Source organism: Callithrix jacchus, chromosome 7 (genome assembly GCF_049354715.1).
Source record: "Callithrix jacchus isolate 240 chromosome 7, calJac240_pri, whole genome shotgun sequence".
NCBI classification, from domain to species: Eukaryota; Metazoa; Chordata; class Mammalia; order Primates; family Cebidae; genus Callithrix; species Callithrix jacchus.
In genome coordinates this window covers 133,320,741-133,345,689 of record NC_133508.1, presented here as the reverse complement: position 1 = coordinate 133,345,689, position 24,949 = coordinate 133,320,741, and the positions used below count along the sequence as shown (strand labels likewise).

The 24,949-nt window shown below is 42.2% G+C and overlaps 1 long non-coding RNA gene across 1 annotated transcript in view; it reads right to left on the bottom strand.

Moving 5' to 3' along the window:
* Nucleotides 1-620: 620 nt before the first annotated feature.
* Nucleotides 621-24,949, bottom strand: part of LOC118143038 (uncharacterized) — a 36,216-nt gene continuing 11,887 nt past the window's right edge. Inside the window, exons 2-5 of the long non-coding RNA XR_004727082.3 lie at nt 14,026-14,184; nt 11,451-12,751; nt 10,140-10,267; nt 621-4,039 (exon numbers count right to left, since the gene is read on the bottom strand). This is a non-coding gene — a long non-coding RNA (uncharacterized LOC118143038). The remainder of the gene's footprint in view (nt 4,040-10,139; nt 10,268-11,450; nt 12,752-14,025; nt 14,185-24,949) is intronic.

Below are 24,949 nucleotides of genomic sequence, written 5' to 3'. Positions count from 1 at the left end.
TATCCTATACCTTCTGTGACCCAGATCATAACCTAACACAGGCAGGAGTTAGGGGAGAGAGTGTCTGGCCTATCTGTAAAGTATATTTATTGATTTTCTGATTGCCCAGCATCTACTCCAACTTAATTTAGTAATATATCCCAATTTTTGATGAGCTACTTCTCCCCTCACAGTATGCTATGTCTATCAATCAAGATGGTCCATCATCCCTGGGCAACATGGCAGACATGTGATTCATCTTGGACAATCAGATCCTCCCTTCTTAGAATTAGAACCTAAGAATAATAGTAAAATAGTTACAGTTTCCTTATTGCTAGAAAATTCTTGAGCCTGACAAGACAGTTGACTAGTTCCTTCTATTAACACCCTCTGAGGCTTCATGTTTCCTGTTTTTTTCAAATCTGGTTCTTTAATCTTATAAGCAAACTCCCCATTTTTCTACAGACATTTCTTTTGCCTAAATTAGCCAGCATTAGTTTCTATTACTTGTAACCAAAAATTACTAACAGTTTCATCTACTAAGGATAAAGGTTATGCCTGGAGTCTTCAGATGGAAGGCAGAGAGGATAGTAAACTTAAAACTGGCAGTTAAGCACAACTAAGAGACTATGAGCCAAGACTCTATGTGAAATTTATTTCTAAATCCTTACACATCTTAGCATATGTTTCATCCATAGTTGGTATTCAAAATTTACCTGGCAAGGTAAGGCATATATAAAAATTTATAAAGTGAATATGACTAACAGAGAGATGGATGTTAGTTAAACATCACTGTGAATAGTACATATTTTGGAGGTAAGAAACAGCTCTCAAAGAAGTTACCATTACCTCTTCACCTCTTTCTCTCCCTCTTCATATCCCTCTCACTTTTAACAATAAATACAAATTTCAAAGCCTCATCTTAGCCCTCTCATTTGTTAGGGCATCTGTTATACCATGGAGTAAAGCACTGGGGCAATGTAAAATAAAATTCATGTAAAATAAAGGCTTTTTCAAAGAATTCCTAAATTTTGATCCTTTCTGATATTCCCCTGACTCCAGTTAATAAAAATAGCAACAGTTAATAAAACATTCTATCCACTCCTTTTCAATGCTGCCTATTATTCTTGAATGCTCAAAAGCCCCAGGCTCCCAGCCGGGTCAAAAGGTTTCACAAAACATCCACGAATTATTTCGAAGCAGTGAGACTCCCACAGCATGTCTCCCCGGAAGCTGTAAGGCAAGAAAATCCAACCTCTCTTTCTGATCGAAAGTCAGAATTCACTGGAGGAGATATAAAGAAACCACCAGATAAAGGTTTATTCTTATTTTGTACCTTCAGTCTGTAATCCCAGGTACATCCCTCACCTAAGTAGAAGCATTCCTTCCCAGGAGAAGAATCCCAGTGCACTGTCTATGACAATGTATTTTCAAAATTTTGTATAATAACTACAAATTCTATTTTTAAAAAGCAATTCCACTATTCACTATGCTGGAGGGCACTAGTAGTTTTCTCCCCCAAACACTGAGGGGAGAAAATTCTCCTACCTTAGCCCTTTGGTATTTTCTCTTTCAATCAGACTTTAGCAGCTTCAAGTTGAGCCTGCTAAAAGGAGCCTATGTTCACTCGCCTGTCAAACCAAACCTTTCTGCACAGCCCTTTGGCTTTGCTGGATGTTGCTATAAGACCCAGTCCTTAAAAGCAACACAGTATTTCCAGCCTGAGCCGTCCACAGTTTGATTCCTCATCCAAAACGTAGTATACTACAAGAGACATACCATGGTTAAAAGATTAACGATAGCCATAGGGTCCACTCATACATCTCACAGGGCCTATCCTATGTGTCATTTTGCAGTATGATGTAACCTAGCCTGGGGAGTTCCAACTCTGGCCCAAAGATTACCCAGTCTCTATGACAACAGGTTGCCCTGAGACAAGACCACCTCAGTACAGTTGCAACTTTCATGAACCTTAAAGCAAAGCTTACCCTTGCAAGAAGCTTAAACTCCCTTTATGAAATAAATACCTGGTAACCGGCCCAGACAGAATACAGGTATAAAAAAGGGGGAAAGGCCCCCAAACTCTGAAAATGGTACCCAGAGGAAAACCTCCCCTTCAGGGGGTCATCTGATCCATGCCACAATAAGAGCACTACTAGAAGAAACTGCCTGAACACCAGATGGTACCTGACTCTTATCTTTGATGCAAATCAGACCAAACAGGGAAAAGTCACCCCTCGGGAAGCTGGTTAACCAGGCCCACCTGACAGCCCCAAACACCACATGAAACTGATTCTTTGTGTGTGAATCATGACTTTAGAGTGATAACCTTAAACACCAAACTCCTGTAGCTGCTAATACACATAATTCCTCCCTGGTTTAGTCCTGACCCACTGGAAGAGTGGGCAATAGATTCCTCACTGACATTGCCAACAGCAAAAAGGCTATGAAACTCAAAAGAGGACAAGTTACAGGGAAGAACAACAGAGCTGTAGAAACCACTCTGCTGTGATAGTTTCATTTTAAAATCAAATGAAGCTATTTAGCAAATAGAATCCACACTCTCCCATGAACCCAAAACACTAAATAACTAGTAAATGTTTTTATTTCTCTGGCTATAATGCCTTCAATACGTTTGTGATAGTTTTGCCAGATCAAGTATTCAGAATCTATTTGCTTTATGGATTTTTTAGTGAAAGTGTTCTTTATCCTGGTCTGAAGAATGCTAAAATTGGGGGAAATGGTGGAATACTTTTCTTCTTTGCTTCTAACACCTAATCTTTGTACATAACAATTTTTTAAGACAATTTTAAGCCAAGTAAATATTATGAGCACTACTTCCCAAGCCCAGAACATTACACATTCATTCATTCACAAGATATTTCTTGAGTGCCTGCTTTCTGTCAGGAATGGTTCTAGGCTCTATCCTGGAAACTATAAAATGGACATATGATAAATTTTTTAATTTCTTCATTTTTAATGTGTCACTGGCAATCTTTGCCTTGTAAAACAATCTCTTTTATTAGCATGAAAGTATTTTTGTAGAGAACTGCTTTGCTATCTTATTTATATGCAAAATTAGAGCTTTTGTGAGATCCTACACTCCTACTTCGTTTCTATTAGACTTGAGTTTTTTAAAATTATGATCTTTCATTGCAGCACAATTGAGTCCCAAGGCCTGCTTTTTCTATAGCAGTTTCAATTACAGCAAAAATTTTACTATCACAAAAAAGCATGCCAAAGTCCTGCTGCTGGCAGATCTAGAGGCAGTGTTCAGTTGACCCCTAAATGCCTTCTGCTGGCTGTGACCAGGAGCTTCAGGAGCTGGTAGATCTCCGCGGCAGGTTTTGCAGCTGTGGCCCCTCCCCCACTGTGATGGTTAATACTGAGTGTCAACTTGATTGGACTGAAGGATTTGAAGTATTGTTCCTGGGTGTGCCCGTGAGGATGCTGCCATGCAGATTAACATTTGAGTCAGTGGACTGCGAGCAGCAGACCCACCCTCCATCTGGGTAGACATCATCTAATCAGCTGCCAGCCAGGCTGGAATAAAGCAGGCAGGAGAAGACGGAAGAGCAGACCTGCTGAGTCTTCTGGCCGTAATCTTTCTCCCATGCTGGATGCTTCCTGCCCTCGAACACCAGACTCCAAGTTCTTCAGCTTTTGGAATCTTGGACTTACACCAGGGGTTTGCCAAGAGCTGTTCGGCCTTTGGCCACAGACTGAAGGCTGCACTGTTGGCTTCCCTACTTTTGAAGTGTTGGGATTCAGACCAATCCACCACAGGCTTCCTTGCTCTTCAGCTTGTAGACAGCCTATTGTGGGACCTTACCTTGTGATCACATAAGTCAGTTCTCCTTAATAAACTCCCTTGAATATATACATATATCCTATTAGTCCTGTTCCTCCCTAGGATCCTGACGAACACCCACCATCACAGTTTGCAGGTCCTCTTCCAGGAGAGATATTTGCTGTGACTACCATCCTCTACAACTTCTCTTCTAGTTTCTTCCTCAGGGTGATCCAAGACACCAGAGAGCCGAAAATTAGCTTCCTTTCCCTAAAAATAAAGGGAGGGGAATTGTTCTCAATTCTCCAAATACAGCTCAGTCTCCTTCACCGGGGAATCAGAATTTGAATAAATCATGCCCTAACCCAACTTCCCCATCACATTCCCTCCCTGAGGGAACTCTGGCCAACTGCTCAGCTTACTACCTCCCAAATGGGCCTTAAGCTTTCTAATCATTATTTCTTCATTCAAAATATCCTCCCCGTCTACAACATCCTTCAAAATTCTAACTTGCCTTTAAACCTAACTAAAACTTCATCCCCTCAAAACAGCTTTTCCTTGACTGATTTATACTGAAATCATCATACTTACCTTTTCACAAATTATAGCAATTTCACAGCTGAAATATGTGGAAGGTCTGAATTGGGGCAGTGGCAACAGGAATGCACATGTGAGAATAGACTCAAAATCCATAATGGTAGTCAAATGGCCAGGGCTTGGTGGATGTCGGCGGATGTCATTATGGATGCCTTTTGCCAGAAAATTGCTTGAAAGTGAGGCCAGCACCATGAAGGGAATATGAGCCTTTTCCCCTCCAATTTCTACCAGGTACAATATTTAGAAATGTGAGGCAGAAATGACCACTGGTCAAAATTCTGAAGATTTTTATATCTTCCCTAAGGAAGCAGAACATAAACATTTTCATAGCACAGAGATCTGTTGCTGACTCTAATTACAATAATCTCTCATTCTGAAATTACTTTTTTCCTCACTGGTTCTTTCATCACAGACGCCCAAGTTGAAATCAAAGATAACTGACGTCACCTCTAAAATTCTCATTGCTCGAAGTGTGTGAAACGGAGGATGTATGGTTCATGCCCCTTGAGCCACACATGTGTCTCAGTCTGTCTTGCCTGAAATAAATTTGCTACAGTCACTGTTTTTACAATATGCCAAAGATATATTACCAAAATAAGCTTGCTCCTCCACGGAGTAAGTGAGCCGAAGGCATTGTGTTCCATCTTTACAATGAAATGCAGATTTCTCATTGAAAGACTAATCTTCAGTTTCAAAAGATTGAACAAAATGGTGCTTAAGAAGAATTATAGCTGGTTAAATATAAGCTGCTAAAAACATCCAGGACAAGAATATTCCATGAGCACCAAAGCATTTTCATCTGCTTATGATTTAAACAAATTTCTTTCAGGGGAAGATCTTATCCCAGTATTTTCTTCTGAGATCAGCAAACAAAAATCAGGAAGTATACTGACCCAGAGCCTTCTTTACCTAAATCATCTTATTTATCTATAATTGTGTCACTAAGAGACTGCTTCATATTAGCATGATAGACCCCTCCTCTGGCCTGGACCTACTCACAGCAGAATGGAAGAGAGTCCCACAGAGCTCCCCAAGCTCCTGGTAGGTCATTCATGCTCACGTTTGCTCAGCATCTCCCCTCAGACCTCTACTCACTGGCAAATACTAGTCCAAGGTCTGCTCCAAACTTGTGACCCATTCCTTCCTTAGAAGACTTAGGACCCAGCTTCAGTGCCTTCATCCCTGTCACCTTCATAGCCCCATATAGTTTCCTCTGTCTGCCAATCTAACCCCATGTCATTTCCCTTCATTGCCCTCCCAACCCTTTTCTGGGTCCCCAGTAAGTCATGGTCTACAGGGAAATCTACAGGTCCCTGGGAAGTCACGCCTACAGGCCAGGTACTGTGGCTCATGCCCATAATCACAGCTTCTTGGGAGGCCAAGGAGGGTAGATCAGCTGAGGTCAGAAGTTCATGACCAACCTGGCCAACATGATGAAACCCTGTCTCTACTGAAAATACAAAAATTAGCTGGGCATGATGGCAGGTGCCTGTAATCCCAACCACTCAGGAGGCTGAGGTGGGAGAATCACTTGAACCAAGGAGACGGAGGTTGTAGGGAGCCAAGATTGCACCACTGCACTCCAGTCTGGGCAACTGAGCAAAACTCCATCTCAAAAAAAATAAATAAATAAACACCTAGAAACTCAATTTCTCTGAATACATCACCTTCTTACTCCAATGAAAATCTTCAGTAGATCCCAAAGCACAGTTTCCCCCACAGCTCCCCCTAGTCGCCACACTAGTTGTGCTTTTCCTCTGATAACATTTGTCCTAAAGGAGAGGTAGCTCCCCTCATTGCCTCTTCCAGATTAACACTCCTGCCTCCACCCTGTAAGCCCAGCCATACCACCTGATACTTTGCACTGTTACAAGAATCTATTTTCAAATCTGGTAGTTGCTTTCATTAAATGAAAGAATGTGTTCCTTGCTGTCTTCCTCATCACTTCTGTAACAATTGAGGATGGTTAAATAACCACACAAAATCTCACAAATTTTTGTTATTTTTGCTGAATTTATCCCATATCCTGCCTCAGCCACTTAATTTCCTGGTCATCCCATCTCTTCTCATTGCCAATAACTTCACCCCCTCTAAAATATTGGTTTCAATTGGCCTCTCTTTAATTACAACCTCTGAGGTTTCCAACTTGATTGTTGCTTTTACCACAATTCCAGTAACCTGAGGATACACAAATCTTGGACCTACCACCCTTTCTTTGACTGACCATCAGGTTCTTGCTTTCCTCCTTCCCCAATTTACACTTCATGGTTCATGTGTAACATCACCCCTCACGTACACTCCCCAGTATACACTCCACAGTCCATCTCTAACATCACCCCTCACATACATTCCCCAGTTTACACTCCATGGTCCATGTGTAACATCACCCCTCACGTGCACTCCCCAGTTTACACTCCACGGTCCATCTCTAACATCACCCCTCACATACACTCCCCAGTTTACACTCCATGGTCCATCTCTAACATCACCCCTCACGTGCACTCCCCAGTTTACACTCCATGGTCCATGTGTAACATCACCCCTCACATACATTCCCCAGTTTACACTCCATGGTCCATGTGTAACATCACCCCTCACATACACTCCCCAGTTTACACTCCATGGTCCATCTCTAACATCACCCCTCATGTGCACTCCCCAGTTTACACTCCATGGTCCATGTGTAACATCACCCCTCACATACACTCCCCAGTTTACACTCCATGCTCCATCTGTAACATCACCCCTCACATACACTCCCCAGTTTACACTCCATGGTCCATCTCTAACATCACCCCTCATGTACACTCCCCAGTTTACACTCCATGGTCCATGTGTAACATCACCCCTCACATACACTCCCCAGTTTACACTCCATGGTCCATGTGTAACATCACCCCTCACATACATTCCCCAGTTTACACTCCATGGTCCATCTCTAACATCACCCCTCACATACACTCCCCAGTTTACACTCCATGGTCCATGTGTAACATCACCCCTCACATACACTCCCCAGTTTACACTCCATGGTCCATGTGTAACATCACCCCTCATGTACACTCCCCAGTTTACACTCCATGCTCCATCTGTAACATCACCCCTCATGTACACTCCCCAGTTTACACTCCATGGTCCATCTCTAACATCACCCCTCACGTACACTCCCCAGTTTACACTCCATGGTCCATGTGTAACATCACCCCTCATGTGCACTCCCCAGTTTACACTCCATGGTCCATCTCTAACACCAGCCCTCACGTACACTCTCAGCTCTCATCTGTTCACCTTGCCCCTTGTGTACTCAGCCAACAAAACCGCAATCCCAGTGAATTCAGCTTTCTTCCTACTCCACGCCTACACTCAAGCCAATACTGAGGGCCAGAGGAAATCCCACAATTCTCTGGACTAAACACACTTTAAAATCATGACCACAAACCTTAACAACATCTTCAACCTTCACCGGAAATTCTGGCGTACTGTCCTTGCCAGTTAATTCTCTTGCCCTCAGACAAGTCTCTCTCTCACACTCTAACTTTTCTTCACTGGAAACTTCAACATGGCCTACACATTGGTCTCTCAAGCACATCATTTCTTATTTTACTAAGAAAGAAAGAACATCCCAAAGACAACTTTCTTATCCTGCAACCAAACCTGGCATCATCTCTGCTGCTGTGCCTGCACCTTGCCTGCCCTCCTATAACAGGGCTTGAACTGTCTATCCTCCTTTCTAAAGCCAGCTCCTCCATCTGTCCCCTCTTGCCTACATAAGGACTTCTGCACAGCAATTGTCTTCATTCTCCCCTGGCTTACTACCAGATTACACTTACCAGCAAACATGTTGTAATGATTTCCTTTTGAAAAAAAACAACCCTCCCTGGCCTCACATCTTCCTTTTCCAATTAACTCCACTATCCATTTCTTGGCTTCCATTCTTGGTAAAACTACTCAAAACATTGCCATGCTCTCTGCCTCCACTTCTTCACTTCTCATTCTTTCTTGAACCCCTTCTACTCAGGTTAATATCCCCCCATTTCACTAAGACTGTTTTCTCAAGATTGTTAATGACCTCTGTGTTTCCAAACTTAATAATCTTTTCTTACTCTTTGTCTAATTGGACTTCCCGGTATCACTTGATAATTTAATAATATCATCATTTGATAAATCCCTGTTTTGGGAATGTTTTTCTCAGACTGTAGAACATCATGTGTCTGGTTTTCTTCTTACCTCACTGTTACTTTCCAATCTCATTTACTGGATTTCTCACTCCCACTTGAGGCTCAGCCCTCAGCTATCTTCTCTATCAGCACTCATATCCCTTAAGTAATCTTACATCTTCCCTTGCTTTCCATATCATCTGTGTACAGATGGTCCCAAATTTATATCTCCATCCCCTGACTTCTCCCATAAACTCCATATATATCCAACTCCCTGTGTGACATCTTCACTTAGATGTCTACCAGGAATCTCTGCAGGTGGACTTCAAAACATACTAAGAATCCCTGCCATGAAGACAAAGAACCATGCGAAGTTTCAATATCAATAGTAATCAGATCACGGCAAGCAAAAAACACAATGTGATTTTTTCCATCACCTCATTATTATGAATTATATTGCTAGGAATATTCATAAACGTGTCTTGGGGACACATTGCACACAGTTTTGTTATTCAACTTGAGATGATGACAAACTTTTCCAAAGTAAATACATATTCTCAGCTGTTTTTGCAATTTTTTATTTTTAACATCACTCTTACCAGCCATTTTAAGTTTTGTCATTCTGCTGTGTGTGTGGTGTTATTACCTCATGCTTTTAATGTGTATTTTCTTGATTCCTGGCAAAGCTGAACTCCTTTTCATTATTGACCAAGCAAACTGAACTATGAGATTTAAGGATGCAACTTAGGTACCTAACTATAAAGAAAGCCAAGGAAGCCGGGCGCGGAGGCTCACGCCTGTAATGCCAGCACTGTGGGAGGCTGAGGCAGATGGATCACGAGATCAGGAGATCGAGACCATCCTGGCCAACATGGTGAAACCCCGTCTCTACTAAAAATACAAAAATTGGCTGGGCATGGTGGCACATGCCCGTAATCCCAACACTTTGGGAAGCCGAGGCAGATGGATCACGAGATCAGGAGATCGAGACCATCCTGGCCAACATGGTGAAACCCCGTCTCTACTAAAAATACAAAAATTGGCTGGGGATGGTGGCACATGCCCGTAATCCCAACACTTTGAGAAGCCAAGGCAGATGGATCACGAGATCAGGAGATCGAGACCATCCTGGCCAACATGGTGAAACCCCGTCTCTACTAAAAATACAAAAATTGGCTGGGCATGGTGGCGCATGCCCGTAATCCCAGCTACTCGGGAGGCTGAGGCAGGTGAATTGCTTGAACCAGGGAGTCAGAGGTTGCAGTGTGTCAAGATTGTGCCACTGCACTCCAGCCTGGTGACAGAGTGAGACACCATCTCAAAATAAAAATAAAAAAGAAAGCCATGGAAGTAATGGCCATAAAAATCAGGGGAGTAGTTACCCTCAAGGGGCAAGGAAGGTAAAATCACTGGAAGAGGACGCGCAGAGAATAAGGGGCTTTCTGAGTGCTGGTGACTGTATTTTTTTGCTCTATGTAGTAGACACACATATATTCACTTTGTGATAAAACACTGGGCTGTAAAGTCTTGTTTTGTGCAATTTTCTACATTTATCTCACAGTAAAAAAAAAAATAGAAGGTTAAGTGAAGCAACCAAATATTATTTGAGTACTTACTACATGCTGGGCCATATGACAAATACCAGGGATCCCAAGATTAATGAGGAAGGTTGTTTCCCTCAAGGTCACCATGAATCACACTATTAATTGGTGGCAGCGAGAATTGCACCTGGAGCACTGAGAACCTGTGAAAGATGTCACGAAAGAGGGGGGATTTGTTACAGGCCTCAAAATGTGAGTAATATTGGATAAGCAAAGAAAAGAAGGGATATGATGGCCATCTTTAGATTTATGACCAGGGCAACCCCCAGTCTACACACACATTGACATTGACACTCAGATGCCCACAATCACACACACACTCATGGTATGCATCTGCTGGAACTGCCGTAACAAAGTACCACAGTTGAGTTGGCTTCAACAACAGAAATGTGCTGTCCCACACAGTTCTGGAGGCCAGAAGGCAGAAGTCAAGGTGTCGGCGAGGTTGATTCCCTAAAGGCTGTGAGGGAAGGATCTGTTCCCAACCTCTCTGCATGGCTTGTAGATGGCCATCTTCTACCAGTGTCTCTTCACAACCTCTTCCCTCTCTGAGTGGCTCTGTGTCCAAATTTCCCCTTTTATAAAGACAGCAGCTAATGGGATTACAGCCCACCCTAATGTCGCCTTTGAACTTGATTATCTCTACAAAGACCTCTCTCCAAATAAGGTTGAATTCTAAGGTATTAGGGGCTGCATTTTCAACATAGGAGTTTTAGGGGGACACAATTTTATCCATAACACTCAACATATATATGTTCAAATGTACACACATCCATGTACTCCCATATACAGTCACACATACATACATTCACACACACATACACATGCACACATCTACATATACACACACACAATCTCACGATACATGTACACACACACCCCTTTACCTTTTCTCACTCATATTGACACCCTCACAGCAGGCAGGCATGTGGAGTGTCCCACATCTGCAAGGGAGTTGCTCCTTCCCCCATGCTGCCGCCGCCCACAGCACCCTGTCTCCTTGATGGGAATGTGACCCAAGCCAAGGAAAACAGAGTCCCTCACCAACCATGCACCAAACTGGGAATAAGGGAAGACTGCTCCCTGCTGTCTGGTGGCAAATTTGGAAAGATAGAAACCCAGTTGCTACTGGAAACACTGTTCCACTGTGGTAGGCCAAGACCTGTCTGCTGGACAATGAAGAAGAACCACAGGAGAAGAGAAAGTGAATCTTGATGCCCATATCCCTTGGCCCCAGCCATCCACGGGCCAGCTGCACCCTGACACGCTCATAGTACAGTAACTTCCCTTCCCTGCTCAAGTTAGTTGGGTGTGGGTTTCCATTACCTGTAATTCAAAGAGGCCAGGGCTTTCCAAGGGAAGTCGAGGAGGTCTGAAGAGATCATGAAGATAGAGGGTGAGGGATCAAACTGAACTCGTCACCACGTCTGACGGCAAACCTTCTCTTGTCTTTGATTCCATTTTGTTTCCTTGTTGCAGTTGTGTTCCGTTCTCCAACCACACTGCTTTCTTTCAGTACTTCCCCAACCTCTCTACCCGCTGCAAACTTTAAAATCCTCCCCCGTCTCTACTAAAAATACAAAAAAATTAGTTGGGCACGGTGACGCGTGCCTGTAATCCCAGCTACTCAGGAGGCTGAGGCAGGAGAATTGCCTGAACCCAGGAGGCGGAGGTTGCGGTGAGCCGAGATCGCGCCGTTGCACTCCAGCCTGGGTAACAAGAGCGAAACTCCGTCTCAAAAAAAAAAAAAAATCCTCCCTGCTCCTTACAGATCTCTGCTTATATGTTAGTCCATCCAAAATACTTCCTGACCACCCTAGGAAAGGCAGTTTACACTCCTGTTACCTTCCAATCAGAACTTTAATTGCTTTCTTCACAGTGCTTTATCACAGTTGGCAATTATGCTATTTGTATGCTATTTACTTGGGTTTATCTCTCATCCTCATTCTTCTCTAAGCCCCCTAAGGACAGAAACTGGGTGCGTATATTCCCCATCTTATCCCCCCAGGCCCAGCACTCAGTGTGGCACGGATGGCTGATGCAAGAAGGTCAGAAAGGGCAGAGACAAGGAAGGAGGCTGATGAGGTCTCCAACTCACAGTAACTTCCCAGTTGTGCTCTCTAAAATCCGGGCATTCTGAGAAGACTGTTTCACTGGCAGTTTCCACCTGGACTTGTGTGCCTCTTGCTCTTTGAATGCTGTGCTGTTTTACCTCCTGGGTGATTCTTCTCTGTTAGTCTCCCAGGCCGCGCACCCACAGGAACGCCCCTGCTGCGTGACCTCTTGCTTTAACAGTGGGGCACCTGTGACTTTTAGTTTTAGCGTGATCACAGGTGTCGTGTATTACCTTGTTTTGGTTTTAGCCAATGAAAAAAACATGTTGAGGATTCTTAAGTGACTATTACAAATCTTAATACTCCCCCACCTACATTTTTGTAGTTTCTTTACCCCAAAGTCTTTCTTCAGAAGGTATGCCATGGGCAATGCTGGATTTCTTGGGACAGAGTAGTGAAGAGCAGTGTCATACTCAAAATCTAGCACCAGGACTTGCAGGCAACTTTCTGTCTGGAGAGCCTTCCTTGGGGCCAAGGGTACAGGAGTAATTTAAAGTCTCTATTCGCAAACCTCTATTTGAAAAAAAAAAAAAAAAAAACTGTTATTTGTTGGCTTGTTTTCATTTTTAAGTATTTTTTTAGTTTTTTGAGACAGGGTCTCACTCTTGTCACCCAGGCTTGAATGCAGTGGTGCAACCACAGCTCACTGCAGCCTCAACCTCCCAGCTCAAGCGACCCTTCCACCTCAGCCTCCTGAGTAGCTGGGATTACAGATGCTGGCCACCACACCTGAATAATTTTTGTATTTTTCATAAAGACCAGGTCTCACTATGTTGTCTAGACTGGTCTCCAACTTCAGGGTTCCAGTGATCTGCCCACCTTGGCCTCCCAAATTGCTGAGATTACCACCACACCCAGCCAGAAAAAAAAAAAGCCTTCTCAAAGTAAACCACTTGAAAGAAATGATTATGGTTTATTAACATTCCAGAGTCTCAGATACCAAAGCCTTCATTTACCACAAGGACTAGTCCGGGGGGAATAAAAAATGGCTTACTGTGATGTTTTTAAGGTGTCTGAAAACCACATTCCCTCTTCCCTTTCCTTTCAGATACTCAATCTCTAGGAAACCCAATTGACAAGTTTCTGGCAATTCAACACCATGTAGTATCGCACGTCAGAAATCGGTATGGAATGTTACACTCACTTTTCCTGTAACTTCTTACAGCCTTTAAATTGCCATCTCTCTAACTACATTTCTTCAAACAATATTGCCGTTTGAGTGGTATCAATCAGACAGGATTGCCCTTTGGTGTCAAAACTCTCAGTCAGCCACGTGAATAAATTCTGATTACTTCTGTATTCTGAAAAGAAAATGTATTTTTTCAGATCACAGTCATGAGCTGTGAGTGAACCTTTAATAAAAACTAACATTGACTTCTCATCTGCAGGTGTCTGGCGCTCAGTTTAGTGTCTTTTGAGAGCAGAACCACCCTAGGCCCAGCTCCTTTTTAACCGTGGCCTTAACACTCCACTGCTTTGCCTAATTCCTAATTCTAAGCAACTCCCATGGCCTAGTTTGTTTTGTTGATTAAAAAAATGTGCTAGTTTAAACTTCACATTTCAGGTTTGATCGCTGTGGGACAAACTGGCTCATAAATCTTCCCTCGGCTACCAGTAACCAGGGAGAAGTCGCTTTCTTCAGTAAACATCCCCTGCTTCTCAGTAATAGGGTGCCTTCCATCACCCAGAGGTTTTTTCCTTTTAATTGAGTGTTTGTTGAAGCATGACTCTGAGATAGGAGGCCTATTCAGGAATAGAAATTGCAGCCCAAAGTGCCCATTACTTACCTGAGACAGGGCCCGAGACCAGCTGCACCTTGCAGAACCTGGACGCTGGGACGTGTGGATTCAGGCTGCTGGGCCGATTAGCGACATTGCCAAAAACGACGGGGATGCAGGGAGATCAGGGGAGCCTAGGTCTTGATATTCTCTCCACCACCCGCAAAGCTGAGGGATAAAAATAATAATAAAGTAGGCACTCCATCTCCACTCCCTCCTCCCCACCGAAAAAACACCTCTCCCCAAATGAAAAATTCAACTTCTCTGCACACCAGAAACACACCTCTTTTTTCCCCCTATTTTTTCTAATTTTCTTCTCTAGCAGTCAGAAGTCTGCTTCCAAAGCTTCCCCTACATTTCCGATTTGAAAGAAGAGAGCTAATGTCTTTTCAATCTCCATTTTGAGCCAGACATTATATTAGCTGCTTCAGTATATCATTTCCTTAATTCTTCCAACAAGGCAATTCACTCGGTCCGTGTGTCATGAACAGCTACTGGGAAGACCTTTGCTCTGCCTTAGCTCTCCCAGTCCTGATCTCATGGGCCCCATTTTTCCTAGCCCAGAGTTCTTCTTACACATCAATATGGATGAGGTTTTACTTTGAACTGTTCATTCCTCCAAGAATGACAGATGTCGGATTAAACTGCAAAACTCCCCAACTTTGCATTCACTGCATTCACCTCCAATCAATAAACGCGTTCTGGTGCTTCCCAGCAGGAAGACAGTCTTCATTATGGCCCTCCTTGGCAATGTGGGGAACTGCTCCTCCCAGCCCCTCAGAGCTTACACTATTTTGCACAGACCCTTCTCACCCCTGATGTGAAGCACTATAGTGTCTGCAAATGTGATTTATTTGAATTCTAGCAGAAACATTTGTGGTACGTCTGGGTGGTCCTCTGTCTTGAGCTGAACCTCTCAGTGCTACAGAAATGGGTTATTACTGATACCTGGGAATCGCTACAGCTTCTTTCTTGGCTGGGATAAATTACAGTGTGACCTCTCTGCGGTATCCAGTACATGGCGAGCCCTTTGCCTTCAGACAAAATGGCGCCCACATCACAAATCTCTGTCCTGCAGAAATACTTGAAGGCTGTTCTCCCATCTATTCTCTATCATAAACAAGCCTCTGTTTTGATCCTTCTCCTCATTGCCCTGCTCCTGTACACGCCCCTTCTCTGTTGCTTGGCTCCCATTACCCACCCCTAACTGAAAGTCCCTCTGCTTCCTTACTATGAGCGATCTATTCTTCAATAAATAGCTTAAAACCCTCCACAGAAGGGGACTGACTGCTGAGCTGGGTTTTCAGAAACGAACAGAGTGAGCTGGAGAAGAGAATGTGCAGAGTTACCGCAGGCAGGAGAAATGTGTGCACAGGAACAAAACACATTGTATCAATATTTGGCAACACTCTTATCAGGGATTGTCTGTGAAAAGCAGACACCAACTCTAAGAAGCTCAAGTAAAAAAGGAAGGTTACTGTTAGTATTGAAGGGAATAGTAAGGAAACTAATTTGAGGTAGTAAGACCAAGGACTAGTACCACACAAACTCCCATGTCCATTTCAACCTAAACGTCTGAAGGGAATAGTAAGGAAACTAATTTGAGGTAGTAAGACCAAGGACTAGTACCACACAAACTCCCATGTCCATTTCAACCTAAACGTCTGCCCCATTCTCCTTTCTGGTAATCCATTTCCTCTACCTGCCTATTCTCATAACTGTGACATTTATGGATTGGGCTACTTGGAAGTAGAATTAGCCCTATTTTCACAGCCTTAACACTGCTACCCCTCCTGGTTCAAACTATATAGAGGAAGGTCATACGATTGGGTCAGCTTGGGTCAGGTGATCACTTCTGGTCCAATCAGCTGTGGCCAGAATGGTCCACCATGAGCATGGCTGTTTGCACCTGTCTCTTCAGCAGCTCCTGTGGTTGGAAGGCATCTCCCAAGGGAAAAAGCAGGCTGAGCAGGTAAATTATGTCTGGACAAGAGAACTTTCAGCAGCTCAGTATTTCTGAAACTTAAAGAACAAGGCAAAGAATGGTGGAAATGAAATCTTGTTCTTTGCTGGCTTATGAGTGCCCCTAGACATGGCTCTATAAATTGTTAGTTGAGTCATTTTAAGATATATTTTTATGTACTTTCAACCTTTGTTTAAGATTAGATTTTACTAATCTTTTTCTCCCATTACTTAAAAACAGTTTTAACTGTTGGTATCTTCGATGAGAGAGAAATACCTTAATCAAGCCTTTCTCCTCAAGCAGTTCCCCGTGACTCTAGCAAGTCCTCCTTCCCTATTCAAGATTGTTACTTTCTATGCCAAATACCTAAAAATTCCCCTGCAGTCTTTCCTTTTTTATCATGGATTCTGGCATTGGTTTATATAGTATGTATTTGTTTTCCAAACTATATTATAAGCTTTTGAACATAAAAGCCTGCTATTTCTATATTCCTGCTTCTATATTTCCTTGACCATCATATATATGCATGGGGGATTATCTGGATATCTATTATGATGGACTTCAGTTCTATATTACAATGTAATAAGTAATCTCTTATGACATGTATTGGTCATGACTCTTTTGGTCACAAATAGCAGAAATCAACCTAAACTAGCTGAGGTGACAAATGGGAATGTATTGGAAAGACATTAGGTACCATCCCATCTAAACCATGGGAAGGGCAGAGAGATACGTGGACAAAAGGATATTCAGAGACTTAAAAGGAAAATCTGTCTCTCTTCCTGCTTCCATTTCTCTTCCTTTCTGTCTTCCTCCTTCCTTCCCATCTCCTTTTTTCATCTTTGCTTTTTCTCACTTTTAGACTGGTTCTCTTGATGGTTGCCTAAGTTTAACATCTTACATTTTCCACTTCTCAAGAGAAATTGACTGTCTTTCTTGGTTTGAATTCTAAAATTCTATTTGGTTGGCCCAAAATCACATTCAGATTCAGGGTGAGCCACCCCTGAATTAACAAAGTATTTGTTAAAATGGGGTCGAGACATGGACTCTAAAACCATGGCTTTCCCTGCTGAATCTACATGAATGGAGAAAAGCAGTTCCCAGAATAAAAGGTGTTTAAGTCAGGGTAATACTAATTACTGCAAATTGATAAACGCCTAGCTCTCTGTGGCTTAACGTGTCAAAGTTTATTTTTCACTCATGGCACAGTCCTGATCAGGTGGCTCCTCTCCACATGATGCCCAGGAGGAAGAGAAAGGTTTTGGTGGACACGTACAGTGTCTGTCATAGAGGCATGCTGTCCCGTAATGAAGAGAATGAAGAAAAGGGAGTTCTTGGTCTCCCAAACAATAGATGTCCATTATGCCAGACATAATACATCAGCTCATAACACATTCACTGGGAACAATCATGAAAAGAATGATACAGACAGACAAAAAAGTAGCAGATATAAAAATGTATTTGTATCCATAATACAAAACAAAGTTGAACATGAAATTATAAAGAACCTCAAAAACATGCTAATAACTCAGGAATCGTGGGGTCTTAGAAACTGTTTCTTTGCATTTCATTCTTTCAGAGGAACCATCCTAAGTGCTGTCCTTGTTTCATGAGATTTTGGTCTAATAAATCTTCCCCCATGACCCCAGAGAATGATAAAATTGTTTTATTTGGAGGCATGTTCTCTCCAAAGGCTTTTTTATTTAGTGCCGGAGATTACAGTACACTAACACAGTCAAAGCCGGAATCAAGAACTTTGTTCCAATTGCTTGATCCCAGGCTTAAATACGGCTCCTCATAGGATCTTTATTTGCCACAACGAGAATGCAGCTGGTTCCTTCCATTTTCCAAGCTTACCCTCATCATTTCAATTACACAGGCTCTTGGAACAAAGCATACTGCTATCATGATCAGTCTCCTTTAGTTATCGCCAGGTCAAATAGATGCCTCTGATTCCCACTTGCGGGTTTGGATTCTGTGATGCCTTTACGCCCTGTTCTCACTCATCCTCCTCCTTTTCTTCTCCTTCTCTTTCTCCTACAGAAGAGCAAACAGCTGTACCCTTTCCTCATGTTACTGGTGAGAATCCACTCCATACCCCAGCCAGGCAGGTTCCTCTGGCTGCCTTTATCATCTTTCTTATTGTAAACATTACAGCAAAGTAATAGTTAAGAGGGAATAAGTAAACAAGGTAATTATAGAGGAAGCTAAAAGTTGTAGGACAGAGAGAAAATCTACCTACGATAGGACCAACGGAGTTCTCAAGACTGATGAATAGACACAAACATTTGCAATTTAGAAAAAAAAATTCACATCAAACCCTTAAGCTCATGAAACCATCCCAAGTCACTGCCTCTAAATCATGGTTCACTGCTAGGACTCAAACTCTGAGCCCAACCTGAAATAGGGCATAAGTGTTAAGCAGAGTCCCTCCTAGAATCCTCTACATTTTCACAATGCCTTTATAAAAGTACCTGCCAGATATATCATCCACTGGCCTCTCCTCAATTGGAAACACTGAAGCACGGGAAACATGGAGTGAACCACCCGCCACATGACAGAGTTCAGGGAATAAAATTTGGGATTTCATCCCTGGGTGCCTGCCTTAGCATACAGCCATTCTGCTGCACATGTTTTTCATAATGTACCTCCGAGGGTTTGAATTATTGCTGGTTTTTGCTTTTTTAGGTGGATGGGGAGAATTCAGGTGGAGAATACTAGTAAAATGCAAGACGTTAAAGCATTATTGGTATAACAAATAGAGAATGTTTTGTTCCAGTCGAAAGACCTCCAATATTTCATCCCAAAGTCATCTTCTGGGAAAACCAAAATGTAAGGAGGCTGACACATACTGAATAAGATTTAGTAGGCACATTTCCAGGGTATACACAGAGCCTGAGTTTCGCTGATTTTACACTTCCTCTTTAACCTTAGGTCCACCTGGGCAAATATCTACAGTTTCTCATGCTAGTGAACTTTCAGGGCAATGTAGTCAGTAGAGCACAACATTTTTATTATACATTAGTTTCTCTTTTCAGATACTTATATTCACAAGGCATACTCCCTGATCACAGTCAACTTTCTCTTTCAAAATCACATGATGCAAAAAAAAGTTTCCAAGATAGTTTCCCCATACGAAATAAAACCTGAAGAAAAATGTCCAGATATTAATAATGATTGCTATGTGAAGGTTATTATTGTGAGCGATTCTGAAATCTCTTCTATGAGTTCATGTTACTTTTTAAATAAGAAATGAAAGATGAAATGAAAATGCTTAACTGTTTTAAAGGTTTAAAGACACACTGTACAGCTCCACGTGCATCCATATCACCTCTAGAAGGCAAGGCAAAGCCCTTGAGTGTAAGTGCGGAGCAGCTCACCTCTTTCAGCTGCTTTCTGAGGCTGTGATCAAGAGGCAGTGTGATAAGTGGTCAACCTGAGCACCTGGTTCCCAGTCCCACCACAGCTACTCAGTTGTTTGACCTTGAGCTTGACATATCATGCCTTAGGGCTCCAGATGTCTCATCTCTCATCTGTAAACTGAGACAATTAGAATGATGCCTACTTATAGTTATATGAGTCATAGGGATTCAGTGAGGTGATATAAAAAAATTCAGAGTACATGCTGATAACTCAATAAACACTAGGTATTGTATCAGCCAAGATCCAATCAGAAAGAAAATCTACTCTAGATTTTTTTTTTTCAACTTTTATTTTAGATTCGGGGGTACATGTGCAATTTGTTAACTGGACATATTGTGTGATGCAGAGGTTTGGAGTACATATGATCCCTTTACTCAGGTACTGAGCATAGTACTCAACAGTTAGTTTTGCAAGCCTTGTCCCACCCCTCCCTGCTCTAGTATCTCCAGTGTCTGTCATTGCCATCTTGATATCCATGAGTACCTGATATTTAGCTCCCACTTATAAGCGAGAGCATACAGTATTTGGTTTTCTGTTCCTGTGTTAATTCAGTTAGGATAATGGCTCCCAGCTGCATTCATGTTGCTGCAAAGGACATTATTTCATCCTTGTTTATGGCTGCATAGTATTCCACAGTGTGTATGTACATGGTTTTCTTTGTCCAATCCACCACTGATGGGCACCTAGATTGATTCCATGCCTTTCTATTATAAGTAGTGCTATGAAGAACATGTGAATGCATGTGTCTTCTTGGTAGAATGATTTGTTTTCTTTTGAATATATACCCAATAATGGGATTCCTGGGTCAAATGGTAGTTCTGTTTTAAGCTCTTTGAGAAATCTCCAAACTGCTTTACACAGTGGCTGAACTAATTTACATTCCCACCAACAGGATATAAGTGTTTCTTTTTCTCTTCAACCTCATCAACATCTGTTTTTGTTTTTTTCTTTGACTTTTTAATAATAACCATACAGATGGGTCTGAGTTGGTATCTCATTGTGGTTCTAATTTGCATTTCTCTGGTGATTAGTGATGATTTTTTGTAATGTTTTTTGGCAATTTGTATGTCTTCTTTTGAACGTATCTGCTCATGTCTTTTGCCCATTTTTAAAATGAGGTTGTTTTTGCTTAGTTATTTAAATTACTTCTAGATTCTGGATATCAAACCTTTGTTGGATGCATAGTTTGCAAATATTTTCTCCCATTCTGTAGGTTGTCTGTTTGCTCTGTTGATAGTTTCTTCTGCTGTGCAGCAGCTCTTCCATTTAATTAGGTCCCACTTGTCAATTTTTGTTTTTGTTGCAGTTACTTTTGAGGACTTAGTCATAAATTCTTTCCCAGGGCCCACGTCCAGAATGGTGTTTCCTAGGTTATCTTCTAGGATTCTTATAGTTTGAGGTTTTACATTTATACCTTTAATTCATCTTGAGTTAATTTTTGTATATTGTGAAAGTAGGAGTCCAGTTTTATTCTGCATATGGCTAGCCAGTTATTCCAGCATCTCTTATTGAATAAGGAGTCCTCTCCCCGTTGCTTATTTAATACAGGGAATTGATTATATAGGTAATTGAAGAGATTAGGAGTCTACAGCGAAGGGCAGAGAAGCAAACCAGAGATTAGCAACAACAGGAAGCTACCACCTCCCCTAAATTGGAGGGACAAAGGGAAAAGATAGAACCACCTGGCAGAACCTGGAGCCATGATGGGTCTGTTGAGTGAAAACTGAAGCCATAGCAGAGACTCAGTTGCTGCCTGGGGAGCTGCCCAAAGCAGACAGAAGGAAGAGCTGCACTGGCCCCCTCCTCCTGCCCTCTGGTCTTTTGCCAGTGCTGCTCACTAGCCAAACCTCTTTTCAAGCTGAAAGATGAGGCAGCCTGAGAAATGTAGTTCCCTGCAACAGAAAGCAAGGCAGAGCAGAGCAGGGAATGGAATGGCGAGCAAATGGGCAAATAACTGGCATAGCCATTATCCTTATTTTCCAAGAAATAGCCCTTTAAATGAAACTTGCATTTGCCTAAAGGCACATTAAGTCGTTTTTCATAATGTCACCTTTTGTAGCTTCCTCTTAAGCAAATTTTGAGAATTTTTGCAGCCAAGGGTTCCAGTCCAGTGACGAGCAAAGGGTGTATCTTCCATCCCCATCTGAGACCTATGCTTCTTCTTTCTCTGACATGCTGTAAGTCAAGTGCACTGACCCTCTCCTGAAAGACTGTTCATCACAAGTTTCTAATTTCTCCATGTCCTCTACAGCATGCATAGCATAGACCTTCTTATGCATACTCGAGTTTTCTGTACTTCAGTTTCCATATCTGTGACATGAGATGCTAATATCCACTATACCCTGAAGCCCAACTCTTTTAAAGCACCTTATAAATGGTAAAGCACTTTACGCAAATGGCTTATCATTACCTTTTGATTTCTGCCTAATGCTCTTTTTGCTACCCCATGCCAGTCCTCTTGCAGAAACAACTTAATCATTCTGACATGTTAAAAGATATCATGAACATGTGTACAAAAAAAGTGACTGCCAAATATAATAGCTTCTGCTAAATTTCAGATGTGGTCCCAAATCAAATCAGCCTTAGGGCATGCTGACATAGAAAATGAATTTGTTCACATGTTAGAGTTCTTAGCCAGGCTTCCCTACACAACTACAGTCTTGCTTGGGATCATCTTCTAAAATATAACAACGGATGCACCTAAAAGCATATTTAAGTGCATTTTAAATATCTCAAAAGCATATTTAAGCACATTTGAAAACAAAAGAGGTTGGGCAAACAAAATCTGGTCAATCCTGTAAGAGAACCACAAATAGCTTCCCTCTTATGGAGTGGCTGCTCTGTGGCAGGCGTTGTGCAAGGCACGTTACAGACATCATCCTGCAATCAGTGATATTATTCTCATTTTATTAATGGGAAACTGAGGTTCACAGGTCCAAAGCACCATTTTTGAGACCATGCAGCTGGTAACCAGCAGAACTAAAAGTTGAGCCAATAACATTCTGCCAAACGTCTTTCTACTACATAACACGGCATCTCACGATAGAATGCGTGTGTCTTCATTTCCCTTTTGGCTCCTCCAAACACATGCTATGACCCTGGCAGCTCAATTCCACACCATGTGGTCCACACCCGGCAGGAGCTCCAAGCAGGCTTTCCTTGTCTATAGAAAACACTGGCATTACAGTGAACCCCTCAGATCTCTGCTGGCAAGGTGCAAAATTGAGCAATAGGTCCAGTGGCTGCTCTCTGAAATCTATCACCACACTCACATGGAGGCCTCACTTCCTACCACCTGCTCCCAGCCAGCACCTGACCGCAGCAGGAACATTAAGGCAGGGCCATCCCTGGAAGATAGGAGATTCTTCTGACAGGCACCTTCCACTCTCCTTCAACTTAAGACTCTTCTACCCAGCTTTATTTCCTTCCCTTTCTTATTCACAAGGTTCAGACCTACATCATAGTCTAATGGCTCTCCCAGCTTCCTATGTTCCCTCATAGGCATTTCTGCCAATAAATCTCATCTGTCTAATCCAGCCTGGGCATCTCCTCCTCAGAGGACCCAGACTAAACAGCATCTCTTACCCTGTTCCTGTTCTCTCTTCTCACCTTACACCTCCTTGTCTGAAGTTCCAGGTCTCAGGGCCCTAGCACCCAACCGCAGCCTCAGTGGATCTGGCCAATCAATCATCTATTTTAACCATACCACTACTACTAGGCTCCAAATTGGAGGTAGAACTAAATTTTTCCCCATTTTTAACACCTCGCACTTCGATACCTTTTTGCTGCTCAAATGTTCTCTTATTGGGGAAGAAAAAAAAATGTTACAAACCTCTTGCCTCTAAGGTATAAATATTAGTAGTTTAGTGTGCTATGTCTCCAGGGAGTCTGCATTTTAAAGAGATCAAATAGGGAGGACAATCACTTCACCTAAAGAAATGAATAAATTTACAAATATTTCTTGAGTACCCACATCAGGGAGCTCAAGACAAGCTGGATTCAAATTTAAACAGTAGAACTCCTGAGTGAGATTTAAACAGTGCCGCTTCTTGGCTGGGGAGATCTTTTCTCAGAGCAACTAAACTGCTCAATAACACTGAAGGCAATCCAGGGTAAAGCCTTCCCTACCCCAATCATGCCATTCTTTTTCAAAGTGATGTGGAAATGCTCTTCTCCATGTGATGATAAATGGGTTTCAATTCAGCCTGCTGTGGCCTAGGTGGAGGAGGCCACTTAAAATCCAGCATGTGGGGGAAGAGTTCCTTGATGATTTTAAGCTGGTCTTCTGCCACCTTCTCTCAAGTTACAACCTCTTACTGCAATTACAAGCAAGCCAGGAACTCTGTGATGGCATATGTGTTATCACAGAGGTTACTCCATCCTGGGCCTTACAAAACACTGGCCAGATGTTTCTTGGGCACTGAGCTCCTTGGGCAAGGTGTTTTATTTACATGGGCTTGCTTCCCTATACATAAAAATTAAGTGGTAGCACTTGGAGATACTCCCCCATCTTCCTATAAAAGCCAAGAACAGAGAATAAGGTATTATCTTCAAAGTACTTGATATAGTAGTTCCCCCTTATCTGCCAGAGATACATTCCAAGACCTCTAGTGAATGACTGAAACCTGGATAGTACCAAACCCTATAGAAGTAAGTTTTTCCTATACATAAATACCTATGAGAAAGTTTAATTTATAAATTAGGCACAGTAAGAGATTAACAACAATAACTAATAAAATAGAACAATTCTAACAATAAGCCAGCATCACTACTCTTGCACTTGGAGCCATTATTAAGTAGAATAAGGGTAACTTGAACACACGCACCGCCATACCACCTAGACACTCAATGATCTGATAACCAAGACAGCTACTAAGTGACTAGCAGGTGGGGGGCATAGCGTGGAACCCTGAACAAAGGAACGATTCACATTCCAGGCAGGACGGAGAAGGGCAGCATGAGATTTCAGAACAGCACACAACTAAAAATCTATAAATTATTTATCTCTAGAATTTTCCACTTAATATTTTCGGACTTCAGTAGACAGCAGGTAACTGAAACCACAGAAGGCAAAACTGCAGATAAAGGGGAAATGCTGTATATGACAGTCAGTAATTTCTTACTGTCAGCTGGAAGTTGTTATGGGTGCTCAAATGTTCAAACAAAATAAAAACCTCAGAGGGCTTACTAGAGGGAATAATTAGGCAATCCCTCAAATGAGTGTGCTCAACGTGTAGCCTCCAATTCGAGCATATTACATACACTCAAATCTGTCTTTTTGCTTTCAAAAAAACCTCACACATGTGTAAACACATGTACACACACACAAAAGCAACAAGAAAATTAATCTTGTCATGCGAAGTTAACATATCACTACTTTTCTGCATTTTAAGCACAAAAGTCTAAAAACTTGCAGTTACTATAAGCCACGACCTTTGACTCCATGCCAACTAGCAGAGTCTGGCAGATTGCACCCCCAAATTATTAATCCATAGATCTGCTTCCACTTTGGTTACCGACTTAATATATGACACTAAAAAAGGCACT